At 35.5% G+C, this 15,776-nt stretch overlaps 1 protein-coding gene across 25 annotated transcripts in view; it reads left to right on the forward strand.

The window, feature by feature from the left end:
- psip1a (PC4 and SFRS1 interacting protein 1a) overlaps positions 1-15,776 on the forward strand; it is a 121,736-nt gene that overhangs the window by 34,057 nt on the left and 71,903 nt on the right. For 7 of the 25 annotated variants that reach the window (XR_015475757.1, XR_015475758.1, XR_015475760.1 and 4 more), the window contains exon 2: positions 1,009-1,176. The gene's annotated coding sequence lies outside the window, so the exon portion shown is untranslated. 25 annotated transcript variants of the gene reach the window in all.

Genomic DNA, 15,776 nt, shown 5'->3' on the forward strand with positions numbered 1-15,776 from the left:
GCTGAAAAAAAACACGCTCTGTTCAGGCGCTGCTTGCAGTGTGAATATGCATGAGCTGCACTTATTCTTAGATCATGTCTTAAAAGTCTCGCTTTTTAGCCCTTCGGTCAGTAAATCAAGCGCTTTATTAGCCTTTAAATTCAGACCATCGATAGCATTCATAAATACCATTTTCCACGACATGTAATTCTCTGGCTTGTTGTCAAAGATTTTGAAGCTGCTAGTGAGAAGCTCACGATGAGCAAGAAACACTGCAAGATCCGATACCTCACAAGAACAAGGTGCTGGTGTACTTGGGGATAAAATTAAACAAGAAGAACAAATAATTCAATTCAATTCAATTCAGCTTTATTTGTATAGCGCTTTTACAATGTAGATTGTGTCAAAGCAGCTTCACATAAATGGTCATAGTAACTGGAACAGTTTGGTTCAGGTTTTAGTGTTTAAGTGTTTAAGTGTAGGTTTTAGTGTTTTTAGTGTTTTTTAGTGTTTAAATAACATTTGACATTTGCTTCAGTACCAAAACACAAACTTGTTTGTTAAGTAAAATAATAAAGTAAACAAAATTAAAGTGAAATATTCTCAGTTTCAACATAGTCTATATTAAACTGTTAATGACAAATGGGCTTTGATTTCAGTTCCTTTAATCAAGTAATTCGAATGATCTAGGATAGGCTTACAAACTATTTGCAACTCGATTAAAGGGTTATCGAAAATCAATCGATCATCCAGTAATTGCTAGCATCCCTAGTCCAGAGCCAATTTAGCGTTGGAGATTTCATTGATAAATTTAACTAGCCTGGTGGCGAATCTTCAATGAGTGCACCAGTAAGAGCAGAGTGTGAGGGTTTATTAGCAGAGTAAGAGGCCGATTACACCGAATGTGCTTTTTTGCATTGAAAGGCCTTTTTTGATTGATTTACTGATGGCTGTGAGTGTTTTGCCTGCTGCTTATGCGCCCTCTGCACCTTGCATTTTAACCGCCTGCTGTGTCTCGCATTTTTGCAGCTGCAGCATGCAGTGTGCTTCCAGTTGGAAAAAAGTCAACTCTTAGCGGAAAAAGTACGTTTGACAGTTGCAATTTTTTTGTTCTCCAATAAAATGGAAGCACCTTTCCATTGAGGTGACAGAAGTGTTTGTGTTGTCAAGATGACTACAGAGACTTTGAAGATGAAGGTGAGACTTTTTGGTTTTGGGTTATCCGGTGCTGTATAACTTCACAAATCTCCACAGTATTATTAAATGTTAAAATTATGCCAATATCAACAGCTACACTCTCACACAATATGCAGCTGATTCAGTTGTTGCTTAGCGACATAAATTGTCGCTAAAAAATAAATTATCATTAAAAAAGGGAGTGTGGTGCATAGTGTTGGGGGATATATCGCCATATCACCCCCCTGTGAGATCGCCGATACACAATACTATCGCATGGGGGCGCAGCAGTTTTAAAAATTTTGTATATGTGTATATATATATATATATATATATATATATATATATATATATATATATATATATAATACATTATTCATATATTTAACCATATCTAAACATAGTTATTAACCTTTCGGCTGTTTTTTTTACTTAATCAATAACCTACTGTATTAGCATTACCTTTGGTAATGGATAATAATTCAAACCAATGCAAATCACCATGCTCTTACAGCTAAATAGGCGCTGAGACCAAAATTATTTCAAACAAGACAGTGCGGCGCGGGATAGGATTTGAATTTGACTTCGGGTTCATGCCGTTATCCTCGGCCCGCAGATCTGCCGCAAAATGGATATAATATACATAGATGAAAGCAAGTAAAATAATATTTAACTGCACATGGAAACAAGGATGCATTTCGGTCCTTTCATACGGGGTGCGGAAAGAGGACCCGCTGCCCACACGTGACTGTTTCTATGCAATTTTCCAAGGTTTTTAGTAAGCACGGTGTGGCTTCAGGTCTAATCAATCACAAAATCATCAACTGTGTCACATTTGTGTTTGCTAAGATCTAACGCAATTTTGCACTTTTTATTGGTGTTTATTGTTTTCTGATGAGAGTTTAATTTTAGACATGGCTGAGGTGAGTCGGCAATATCCTATTATTCTAATATTAAATAGCCTATTTGACCTAAAACTTTTCACTGAGCTCAGTAAAATGTTCTTTGATAAGTTATTAATAATCCGTTCAATAGTTGTTTAATGGCAAAACGAATAGTAAAATACAGGTTGTAATTTAATTTAAAGTAGGCTAGTTTAAATAAATAAATAAAATATTTTTAATAGCCTATATAAATAAATTTAGGCCTAACATTTTTAAATTAATTAAACAGATTATTTTCTGAAAAATGCGCATGTCCGTGTTTATCATTTTATCAAATTAAACACAAATAAAAAAGTATGTGTATTCTTGTGTATTTGAAGAAGCTATTCATCCATGCACTGAAAAAAATAGGCTATATGAAAAAATAGACCACCTTAAAACTTAAATAGGCTATTAATAACATATAAAAAAGATAAATAGCTTTTTTGTGAACGCAAGAGAGAATCTTGCGGGAGTGCTGTTATAAAGCAGTCTCAATTGACCAACGACTGCAACACGGTTTATTCCAGAATATTTAAGCTGGTTTCAGAGTTTTTTCATTTTCTTCTTCAGTTGTTTCATTTTTAAAAATCATTTTATTTAACTTGTTTGTTAATTAAATCCAGTTTTGTTATTTGGTCTATTATTTTTAGGCCTGCAATTAAGTTGCAAACTAATTTGCTATGAGATGTGGCTGTGCCCTCACGTGCAGCTCACGCTTCAACTGCTGCTGCTGAGACGTAGGCGGAGACAGAGAGAGAGTGAGACAGAGAGAGAAAGAGAGAGAGAGAGAGCGTAAGAGAGCAATCGAAATAATGCATTTTTATCCGAAAGTGTTGGTCAAGTGATGTTGGTGTGAACAGCTGAAGCTGTCAAATTATTTGTAGTTCATTTATTATTAATGATGGTGATTAAACATAGTAATACTATTCATTTTATTCAATAATGCAGTTAAATCATGTAATATGTATATATTAATGCAAAACAAGCTAAGTATCCCCTTTAAAATTTTCATAGGTTTCAGCCCTCTGCGATATTTTTGCCTATCGTGTATCGTCTATCGCCACAACCCTAGTGGTGCGCCTCACATTTTTAGAATGAAAAAACACATTCGGTGGGATAGAGCCCTAAAAGCACAGTTTTGCTTAAAGGGCACCTATAATGAAAATCAACTTTTGGAAGCTATTTCGACAGAACTGTGTAGGTCCAAATTCCTGCAATTTTGTGGCCCACAGTAACGTGATGTAAAAGTGTTGTTTTCCCCACCCACCGAATTGATTATTGATATTAACGTGTACCCTTTCACATTTGCCGTGCAAAAACGGCGCAAAGTTAAACGTGTATGAACTTTGTAACGACGTTGTGTGTGACATTGCAGAAAGGCTTAAATTGACTTCGCAATAAATAAATCAAATAACTATTGGGAAAGTTCTCAATAGTATCTGGATGCAGCCTTTATGATGCAAGCTGAGGTTGCATCACTTAGCGATGCAATGTCAGACACAATGCACTCAAATAGAGCGAGTGACATCACTGTGATGGGTAGGGTTAGGTGAGCCCATTAAAAACATTGGATGCAGCTCAGATTGCACTGCACCAGGTCTGCATCCAGACCCCTCTTAAAGTTCTTCCTGTAGTAAAGGAGATTTGTTTCATTCTTGTCTGTCACTGTGCTGTTTATCTACATCAGACGCATCAGGAGGCTACACACATCAGAGCAATAGTAATAGATCTCTCTGGCTGACATGCATATGAGAACGATGGGCGAGAAAAACCACACAGACGTTTTTTGCTCGCGTTGTCTGTCGACGTTTAAAACCTCGTGACTAAATAAAGAGCGTCAATATGATCGTGCACTCCAACGCACAAAACGCCACGTGGAAAAGCGTAATTTTAAAAAAAATGCCTCATGCTCTTTTTTTTGTTTTGATGCAATGCGTTAAAACCTTCTTCACCAATCAGACCAGCACTTTTGTTCACATGCACGGAGCTGCTGAAGTTACAGTAAACAGCACTTAGAGGCACTCAAGCACAAAACTGTCAATATGAGTGCACATTGAAGAAGATGCCCAGAGGCGATATGAACGTTTAGCTGCTTATTGCTTATGTGAACACTAATCATTTTTTCATCGCTAGATCTAGAGCTGCTGCTTGAACCATTCGTGCTTGTTTTTTTTTTTTTTTTTTTTTTTTTGGCCTTTCAAAAACAACAATTTAGGCCAAACTCAGTCCAAACATAATCTTACACAAACTGACTGAGACATGTCAGATATACAATGAATCAAGTACAAAACCAAACAAAAATAAATAAAAAACAATGTTCAAAATATCTTAATAAAACGAAACAAAAACAAATAAATAACACCATACCATGCAGACATCTAACAGAAACTCTGTAAGGGGTTAAATAAAACCATATTCAAGAAACAAATCATATAATCTTTTAGCCTTCTCACCTTTCATTATTTTTAAAGCTTCTACATAGGTGGCAAACTCCTTTTTAAACACAATCAATTGAGGAGCTGTTTTCATAATTTTACATTTGTGGATGAAGAATTTAAGTAAAATGAGTAAACAATTTGCAGTAAAGTCCTCATCTTTGCTGTCCAAATGCACACCAAATTTCACAATGTCCCAATAAATAGAAGGAAACCTTGAAATGTATTGTTTTAACCAGACTTCCACATTTGACCAAAAAGGATTAACCAAATTACAATGAAGAAATAGATGTTCAACAGTTTCAATATCACTATTGCAAAATTGACAAACATTACAATTCACATTAAATCTCTTTCTCAGAAACTCCTTTGCAGGGTAAATATCATACATAATTTTTAAATGTACTTCTTTGTATTTTGGAGGAAGAGGAAATGTCAAATATTTGCATCTAATTTTTTAAACTAAATTCTTATTAAAATGTTGGAAAATATAATTTCTTTTAATAGGACCAGGATAGCATTCCTGTATAAGACATTTTCTAATAAATATATTTGTACATTTCTTGTCCATAAAATTGAACTTACCAATTTTAATGTCCCGAATTTTTGGTGTGACTGTGGAATAGACTAGTATCTCTTTTAACATATTAATTAATGGTAAGGGAATACTTCTAATTTCTTTCAAATAATCTTTTTTAACACAATTAAAATTAAATATATTACCAAGTTCATTGCAACTGAAAAAACAACCATTCTTATCCAAAATATGCAGTACTGACCAAATACCATTTTGTGACCATTCCTCCAAAAAAAAAGATTTACGTTGCGTTAATATGCAGCGATTGTTCCATAAAGACACATTATGAGGACTGAAGTTATGTTTGTACAACATTTTCCAATACAACAAAACCTGCTTATGAAAATTGGAAAGTTTCAGAGGAATTTTAGATAATTCAAAGTCACATTGTAAAAAAAACTTTATACCTCCTAGTTTTTTAAACAAATAAGATGGGATTACAAACCAATACGAATCCTCATTTTTTATAAATGTTTGCAGCCATTTAAGTTTAAGTACTCTGTTCATAATATCAAAATCTATAGCCTTTAATCCACCTTCACTATATTCCTTAATTATGTCATCTTTCCTAATATAATGATACTTTTTTTCTCCAAATGAAGTCATAATTAATTTTATTTATTTCTTTTAACTTTTTTGATGAAATTGATAATGAAAAGCATGGATAAATTAATCTGGAAATACTTTCAATTTTTGTTAGTAATATTCTACAAAAAACTGTAATATCCCTTTGTAGCCAAGAATTTAAAATTATTTTACTTTTCTCAATTTTTGTGTCAATGTTTAGCTTTTTGTTTCTCTCTACATCTTTTGAAATTATAATACCCAAGTATTTTACTTCATTTTTAACTGAGATGTTATAAAGTGAGGTCAAAGGTTGCTCATGGATGGCCATCAATTCACATTTTGATGTATTTAATTGTAAACCTGAGGCTTTAGAAAAACATTCAACTTGCTTAAGTGCTAAGGGGATTTGTGTATGGTCTTTTAAAAAAAGAGTCGTATCATCAGCTAGCTGACTAATTATAAAATTGTGTTCCATAAAATTAATACCTGCAATATTTTCATTTTAAACAAGAATTGCTAATAGTTCTGCAACCAAAATAAATAATAGAGAGCTTCCACATCCTTGTCTTATTCCTCTGTTCACCTGAAAACGAGGAGTTGTTTTTTTGTTAATAGCAACAGAACTATTTATGTCCTTGTAAAGCATTTTAATTATATTTATAAAATTTGATCCAAAACCAAAAAACTTTAGGGTCTGAAAAAGAAACTGGTGTTCTACTTTATCAAATGCTTTTAAAAAATCCAGAAATAAAATAAAACTCTCTTCTTTAATAAAATTATTGTATTCTAGCATGTCCAGAACAAGCCTTATAATGTTATGAATAGATCTGCCTTTTAAAAATCCTGATTGAGTTTCGCTAATTATTTGAGGTAGACCAATCTTTAATCTAGCAGCAATCACCCCTGAGAATATTTTGTAATCTGTATTAAGAAGCGTGATGGGTCGAAGATTATCTAATATTCTTTTATCCTTTCCAGGCTTTGGTATCAGAATAATGAGTCCCTGCTTCATAGTAGGCATTAGATTGTTATTTTTTATGCACTCTTGTAATGCTTCATATAAAAATACTTTGAGCTCTTCCCAAAAAAACTTGTAAAAATTTGAAGTTAGCCCATCTGGTCCAGGCGATTTATTAGTTTTCATTTTTTTTAAGGACAGATCTAATTCATAAATGGAGAGATGTGAATCACAAAGGTCTTTGAATGAATCTTCAATTTTGGGGATACATTTTTTAATTTTTTTAAAGAACAATTCAGCGTCATCCTTGGAGTAAGATGACGTGAATAAGTTTGAGTAAAACTGTAAAACTTCTTTTGCCATTATATTTTCAACTGAACTTTCTACTTGATTAATTAACAAACTACTTATAGCATTTCTTTCTTGGCGTCTTTTTTCAAGATTACAAAAATATGAATTATTTTTTTCTCCAGCCTCCATCCAATTTGCTCTTGATCTTACATATGCACCCTTTGCCTTTCCAATATAAACTTCGTCTAATGAAGATTGTAAATGAATAAGTTTTTCTTTATCTACCTGTTTTAAAGTATGTTTACTGCAACACTCATTTATCTCATGTAATAATTTAATTTCTTTTTCTAATCTAATTTGTTTCAATTGTTTTCCATATATTATAGAGTATTCTCTAATTTTGAATTTTAAAAACTCCCATTTACAGCCGCTAGACATACTTTTGCTACCAATATCCTTTATAATCTTCTTTATCTGTTCACAATATTTTTCTTGAGATAAAAGCTCTGAATTAAATTTCCAATATCCTTTTGAGTAACTAGAATCAATATTTTGCTTTAAATTTAGCTCAATTACACAGTGATCGGTTAACGGTGCACTAGAGATAGAACAATTATACACGTATTTAAAAACAGTGTCCGTGCCGAGCCAGTAATCAATTCTTGATCTAGCCTCTGCGTTCGGTTTGACCCAAGTAAACTGTCTAATTCCAGGATTCCGCTTTCTCCAGATATCAATTAAATTATTTTGAACACAAAAATTATTAATTATGTTATTAACATTAGCTAACTTGTGCTTAGAGGGCTCCCTATCTAGCCATTCGTCTGGCGTTAAATTAAAATCCCCTCCAATCAAAATAAATTCTGTGGGATAGGTGATTTTTAATTCACTAATAATATCAGTAATTAAGCAGAGTAAATCATTATTTTGGCTGCGGTTGTTATACCCGTACACATTTATCAAAATAAGGAAGTGTTTATCTAAATTAAGAACAATTACTAACCAATGTCCATCATCATCAGCTTTGTGAAAAATTATCTTACCGGGACATTTCTGCAAACAAATAGCAACTCCTCCGGAATGATTTGTGCCGTGACTAAAAAAAATATCATCATGCCATTGATTACGCCAAAACGGAACATCCACAGCTTCTGAATGAGTTTCTTGAAGAAAGATTATATTTAAATTTTGGCTCTTGCAAAAAAGAAAAATACCTTTCCTTTTAATTGAATCTTTTAGACCCCTACAGTTTAAAGATGAAAAAGAGAGATTAGATAATAACGAGAACATTAGAACAACTGGAACAACAAAAAAAAAGACCTTCTAAATAGTTTTTAAACGTGTGGAATTAAATTGTAGGAAAAACCCAAGTACAAAAAAGTTGTACAAACTGTAAAATGTCCCACATCATTTGTCTATCATCTTACTTAACCAATGATGCGGTCCATATACCCCTTAATTTTCTGAAATACGTTTTCCATTTATGTAAGCAAAAGGACCTCGAAATCCAGCTGCCTTCCCCTCTTTTCTCGCTTGCTCAATCTTCGGCCATAGCGCTCTTCTTGCCTCTCTGTCCTCTTTCGTCAAATCTTCCGCAAATCTAATCCCTGCAACCTTGCACACCGTTGAGTTTTTCGTTCTCTTCCAAATTTCCTCTCTCATTCCTCTTCGCGCGAAGAGGATGATCACTTCTCTGGCCCTGTCAGCCTCCTTTCTCCCCACTCGGTGCACCACGTCCACCGCTTCGCTCATGCTGGACGAAAATTCAGGTACAATCTTTATTAGAAGCTGAACCACATCTTCTCGAATGGATTCTCCTGGCGTTTCTTTCATACCTTTGATGCGAAGGCTCCATCTTCTCTTGTATCTTTCCTGTTCTAGAACTCGATTCTTCAAGCTGTTGTTTTCTCTTGTGAGAATCTCCACCTGCTTTTCTAACGTGTTTACTTTTCCTTTACACTCCTTAACTTCTTCTGCATTTAACTGTACTGCCTTTGCGACACTTGCGATCATGGCGCTATGTTGTTGTAATTGTGTGCTAATGTCTTCGTGCTGCTCATCCACTTTAACACCGAGAGCTTTTATTGCTTCTAAAATAGCGACATTCGACACAACAGCATCAGATGAGTATGGATCCATTTCCAACGTTTTTTTCGCCTTTTTTCCACCCTGAGGCTTTAACGGGGTGGCAGGGTCAGAGTCCGTGCCCCGTTCTCTTTTACCGGAAAGCTTGGTGTCCATCGAGTAACCGTGTTCCTCCATACTATCTAATTAGACGGATGCTAAAGGGAAATCATATACGACCTTGAGGCAAACAACTTCGGGTATAACGACTCTAGACTTCAAAACTAACGAGATGAAAATATTTAAACCATTTAGGACTAACCTTGGGACATATATACCACACAAATGAAAAAGGTTGACTGCTCAGTCCGCCATCTTGCCGGAACTGGCATTCGTGCTTGTTCGAGACACCAGTGTGAACTTCCTCTCCTCCTCTTCTATGTTTTAAGCAAGTGTCAGAAGCTTAAAGTTGTGTAGCGCCATCTAACGTCAAAGTGTGATTTTGCATACTCTTCAGCTTGACGCCAGTGAAAAGCGATTGGGTTTAAATACAGAAAAATGTCGACGATATACGATATATACGACGATAAACGCAAACGAAAAGCGTCCCGGTCTGTAGGAGCCTTTAGGCAAAAAAAAAAAAAAAAAAAACAGCTATTGTGTCCTAACAGCTCAAATTTCCTATATTCAGAAAGGTATAATAAATAATCTGATGGGTATTTTGAGCAAAAACTTTACAGACACATTTTAGAGACACAAAAGGCTTATCTTAAAACTTGAATTAAGGGTAAAATAGGTGCCCTTTAAAATATTGCAACACACACAACATTATGAGTGACTTATCAGAGTTCTAAACAGGACAAATTGTTTTGACAGGCAAGACAAGTCTTTGTGATGCATCAGGAATCACGGTATCCAGGCTATTGTCAGCATACTACCAAGAGAGATGAACCACATCCAACAGGAGTAACTGTGGACCCCAGGATAGCAATTCACCAATACACCCAGCAACACTGGGTGACAGAGTAGTTTTATAAACATGAACGTGAAGTTGAGCATCTCCCATGGCCTGCAAACTACAGCATCTTTATTTGGTAGGGATGCACGGATCCCGATACTTGGATTTGATATCGGTTCAATACCGCATATTTTTGCTGGATCGGGTATCGGCCAGCTATTACTGATCCAAATTCGATCTTGTGTGTGCGCTCTATTATATGTAATTTATAAGCCAACAAAGGCCACGAAGGTAGCCTATTAAAAGGCACTAGAAAGTTGTCATATAGGCCTACAATATCCTATGTTTTCAAGCCATTTTATAGTTTAATGTGAATTACAGATGAATATTTACGTGGTTAAATTCATGTTCAGTTCTGCGCTTCCCGCTACTGCCCGTCAATTATTCTCCGTTCATTCACAATTCAAACTGCATGTCGCATTCATGATAACTCGAAACACTTTCTCCATGACTAATTGTTCCTGTTAATATAAGTAATTGGTGAATAAATGCATTTAGTTTTGCATTAAATGGGTTAATTTTAACCCACAAAATGGAGATCATTGCTGTTTTAAGATCATGTTGCACTGTGTCTGTTAGACCAGCAGATCGCATGTACAACACTGGAGTAGAGAGGGTTTTTACCTGTTCTTTACATACAAAGTAGGCCTATCTGAAACTTTAAATGAGAAAAGTGCTGAAAGAACCACTGGGGATGCTGTAGATTTTGAGGAGGACCTTGGCCAATCGAAGGAGGGATCCAGCACTGATTTTAATACAGCCGCCAACAAACGTAATTATCAGAATTAAATCTGTTAAAATGAGTAGAGACGTTATCAGTCATTGTCTCTGCAAACACACAAATTGGTAGGGAGAGGGTCTCAGGCAGACTGCACAAAAACTGCTAAATTTCTGTAACAGCTGGAGGTATTATACCCAAGTTACCAGGCTCTTTCTGTATAGCATTAATATAAGATCTGTCTGGTGACAACACCCGAGTCAGTGCTTAGAGCAAAAGTACATCACTGAGTATGTTTACATGGACAACAATACTCTAATTTTAATACTATTAAGACAATACTCTGATTAAGAGTTTACCATGTAAACAGTTGTTTTTGATTACCTTAATCCGACTGAAGTCATGTTCGAACTAAGCCGAAATCAAATGAAGACATATGGAGTATGCCTATTTTAGTTGCAATATTGAAGTGCAGTACAAACACAAACACCTTGATCAAACTATTACCATCACATAAGAATTTTCACCACATTTTGTGATAGGAAAGTTTACACACACGGCTGTTTAACACTATTCTCTGCACCTACCAAGTCAGTAAAGGACCAAAGATACCCACATCGTGAAATATCAAATTCCATTAAAACAACATTCTTCCACCAGTCTTTACTTCGTACTCTCATCTGGTGCATCAGTTGTCATGGGAGGCTTGAATGAAAAGTTTCTGAATGAAAGTAAAACTGCCTAACTGCAGTTAAAATTAAAAAAAATAATAAAATGAATCACAAATAGGTGCGCTTTTGGTTCGCACTCGAGTACGATTGCTGCATTCTCACCTGCCCAAACGAACCGTACCAAAAGGTGAAACGAACTCTAGTGCGATTCAATCGAACTAAATAAGGCAGGTGTGAAAGCACACAAAGGGTGCTTTGTGGTGAGAATATGATCCGTTCTAAAACAGGTCCAACCGCAAAAAGTACTGCGTGTTTTGGACTAACTCAGCTGCCGTAGGCCGATGCGCTGTGCATTATGGGATATGGAGGAAAAATATTTGTTGACAGCGCTTTACCAACAGAGAGAGAGAGAGGGGAAAACATTACCTGATGGATCGTTGGTAATATTTCAGCTAGATGACCATGTTGCAGTTTAGCTAAATTAATTCACGTCTCCTCCTGAAGTGACGAGCGATGCAATAAACAGTTTTCCACCCGTGGCCGCGCTTCATTTTCGAAATGTATAGTTTGTCTAAAGCAGGGATACAATCAGCCAGCGCAGTCGTCCCTCCAGAGTAAAAGGTTTTGTTTACCTGCGGGAGTTCACTGGCATTTTCCCACATGTAAATTCTGACCAATCAATTAGCAGTTTAGGAAATATGTTCAACAACATCTGGCCAATGAGAGATGTGGATTTTGTCAGATGACTGCATTTTGGTTCGTTTCAACTGGTTCGGACCACAGCTAGCAGTGTGGTGTGAAAACGACCCAAAGATGGCAGAAGATGCAACAATGTATCATTTATTACCCTTGGTCCGGACCAAATGAAGCTAACTACAGATGTGAAAGCACCCTTAGATTCCAAAGCAAATCTTTACTAACTTTCACCATCTTCCCGCACTCCCTCTCACTTTGTTGTCCCTACTCATGTCTAACCCTTATTTTTATTTTACACTTGTGTTTAAAACTCACAATTTTGTTAAAACAATTTTTGAATATTTGATTAGCTAAATGCTTATTGGCTATATGCAGAGCTAGTGTTTTTCAGCCAATAAAAAAAATTCTTGTGAAACTTAATGTGACTATTGCCAATTTTAATAGGTTCCTTTTACAGCATAAGTCACAACCTCAGATCCTAGAGGGCAACAGATCTGCACAGTTTTGCTCCAACCCTAATCAAACACAGCTGATCCAACTAATCAAGGTGTTTAAGACTATTAGACACTGCGAAATCTGCTGTGTTTAATTAGGCTTAAAGCAAAACTTTGCAGAGCTGTGCTAGCACAGAAATGCCATTAAAATTCTGGCATAAAATAACTTGTCACATTTTAAAGACATGGTGGGGGAAATGGAATTTAGAGCAGTGCCTTTTGTCCAGTCTGAGACCCACTTCGTATCGTATATCTGTCAGTGAAGATCACTGATTTTACAGTATTTAGATTCTTTAAAAGTGTCACCTTAGGCCCTGTTTACACTAGTGCGTTTTAGTTTTAAAACGATGTTTTAGATAAAAAAAGGTCCGTGTCCACACTAGCGTTTTATCTAGCATCTCTGAACATATCTCCGTCCACAGTACACCACCAAAAACGTATATCACGTGACCATTCGCACACTCTGGGCATGCGCGTTCTAGTATAAACAGAAAGCATGCTTCTCGCTCGGCATTTGGTTATTGTTAGTCAACAAACGCTGGTTGAACATTAAAAGCGATGGCAAAGAAAGCAAGAGAGGTATTTTTGTGGACAGACGACGAGGTCGAGTTGTTACTAAACGTAACAAATGAATAACTGCACAATGGCGCCTAAAACAGACAATAGTGCAAACAACGCTCCCATTTCTGTGCCCATGTTGTTGTTTACAGTACTGTTTTCCAGTAGCATTAAAGCCATTTGTTATAGTCATGTGATAGAGGCTTGACGAATAAGGGAAGGATACGCAATGACACAAAAGCCCCAATCAGGTAGCGAATCTCAGCAGTCTCGCCTCCATTTTTCCTCATCCACACTAAGACGGAGCAGCAGCGTTTCAGAATGAAAACGGCCTGTCCAGCGTTTTCAAAACGCTCCGTTTTCGGTGCTCAAGAACTCCGGCGTAGTGTAGATGGATGGCGTAACCGTAGCAAAACTTATGCGTTTTAAAACTAAAACACAATTGTGTAAATGGGGCCTTAGTGTAGTGCGCTTGTTTCACTTTTTCATCGGCATTTACCTGCGTAGAGCTTTTTACCAGATGCAGAGTGTGTCATGGTCAAAGTTCAAAATAGCTCCTTGTATTACAGTTCACAGCTGCATGATAACATGTCGTCGCTGTGGTTAATGACGATATTGTGAAAAAAAAAAAATTTTTTTTAAACTGTTGCAAATTTATTAAAAATAACAAAACCTGAAAAATTACATGTACATAAGTATTCACAGCCTTTGCTCAATACTTTGTTGATGCATCTTTGGCAGCGATTACTGTACAGCCTCAAGTCTTTTTAATGTGATGCCACAAGCTTGGCACACCTGTATTTGGGAATATTTGCCTATTCATCTTTGCAGTACCTCTTAAGCTCTATCAGGTTGGGTGGGAAGTAACCGTATATAGCCATTTTAAGATCTCGTCAGAGATGTTCAATAGCATTTAGGTCTGGGCTCTGGCTTGGCCATCTAAGGACATTCACTAAGTTGTTGTGAAGCCACTGATATTTTGGCGGTGTGCTTTGGGTCATTGTTAGGGTTGGGTATGGTTTGGGTTTTTTTCGATACCGGTGCTAAATCGATACTTTTAAAACGATACCGTGCCAAAACGGTGCCTGAACCGATACTTTTTAGCCACAAAATGATGGTGGATACCTCTACAAAAATAATTTATTTGACAAAATATTTTAAAAAATAATTTTAATAAAACAATGTAATTACAGTTTAAAGTAAACATCAATTCATATTGTATTACATTAATACATTTCCTTTGATCATTTGTTGGTTAGCATGAATTAAGATTTGCATTATGAAATTACATTAGCTTACTATTAACCTGTGGGGGGCAGGCAGGGGCCACATACATTTAAGAGCACATTTTAACATGTATATCACAAAATACTTAAAACATTATTAGAAGTAATTTGTTTTCATGCTTCACTCTGCAGTCTTCATAAACAAGATAATTAAATAACTTAAACTCAAAATAATTTTACTTGTTCATTTATTTGACAAGTAACGTTATACTGGTGTAGAAGAACAAATTTCTAACATTCAAGCACATCAAGGCATAATGTTACACCTGTAAACTTTAACAGGCCTACAGTTGAAGTCAATTTATTTTGCCCTCCCATTCATTAAAAATAATGTTTCTGAAAATTTTTACAGTGTTTCCTAAAGAATAGTTATTCTGGAGTCATAAGTCCTATTTCTTTTCATTTATTTTGTAAATAAAAGCCATTTTTAATTTAAATAAAAATAAGGTCAGTATTATTAGCCTCCTTAAGAAATATTTACTGTTACTGTATATTTTTCATTTACACAACAAATCAGTTACAAAATAATTTGACTAATTATTTTAACTTTCGTAGTTAACTGATTCAGTCTAAATTACACTTTAATCTTAATAAAAAACTATAAAATACTTAAATGGACTTTGTCTGAATACAACTGTCTTGCAAAATAACTAGTAAAATGATATGCACTGACTGTCAACATGGGGAAGATAAAACAGTAGATATTAGAAATGAGTTAGTTAAACTATTATGTTTAAAAATGTGTTGAATGAACACAAAACTAAACGAGTTGAATGTGACTTACATGAGCGTGACTGAAAACTACATTTGATCAATGCGTTACATCTTTTCTTTGGTACTTGCCGACTGTTAATTCAAGACTGCATTTCCTAACGTAAAACTATGTACACTAGATTTCTGATTAATAATGGTCTTTGCATAGCCGAGGACTTCCTATAATAACAGTGTTAATATCACTATTGAAAACAGAAGTCTAATATCATCAACAGTGGACATTTTGATAGTGTTTCACAACATGAACATGACTGAAGTTTAATCTTTTTTATTACCAGTGTCAATTTGGGTGTCAACATCTGACAAATGTGGGGAACTGATGCGCGCACCACCATCACAGAGAGCAAGTGCCACGAAAATAGAGGGAGCCACAATTTCTCGTGACACCTAAAGCACGCGAGGGAAGCTCTGCCTTTGACCCCTTAAATGACATTATGTTTGACATGTTTCCCTCTTACACGCAACCTTTGTAAAGACAGTTGCTGTGTAAGAATCCTTGCTTGTAAAATACGCTTTAGAATAATTTGTTTAAGCAAATTGGATGAACGTGATCATGCATGTAGATCTGAAAAGTGTCGCTTTCTCTCA

The sequence above is a fragment of the Danio rerio genome, chromosome 1 (genome assembly GCF_052040795.2).
Source record: "Danio rerio strain M-AB ecotype USA chromosome 1, GRCz13ab, whole genome shotgun sequence".
Taxonomy (NCBI): Eukaryota; Metazoa; Chordata; class Actinopteri; order Cypriniformes; family Danionidae; genus Danio; species Danio rerio.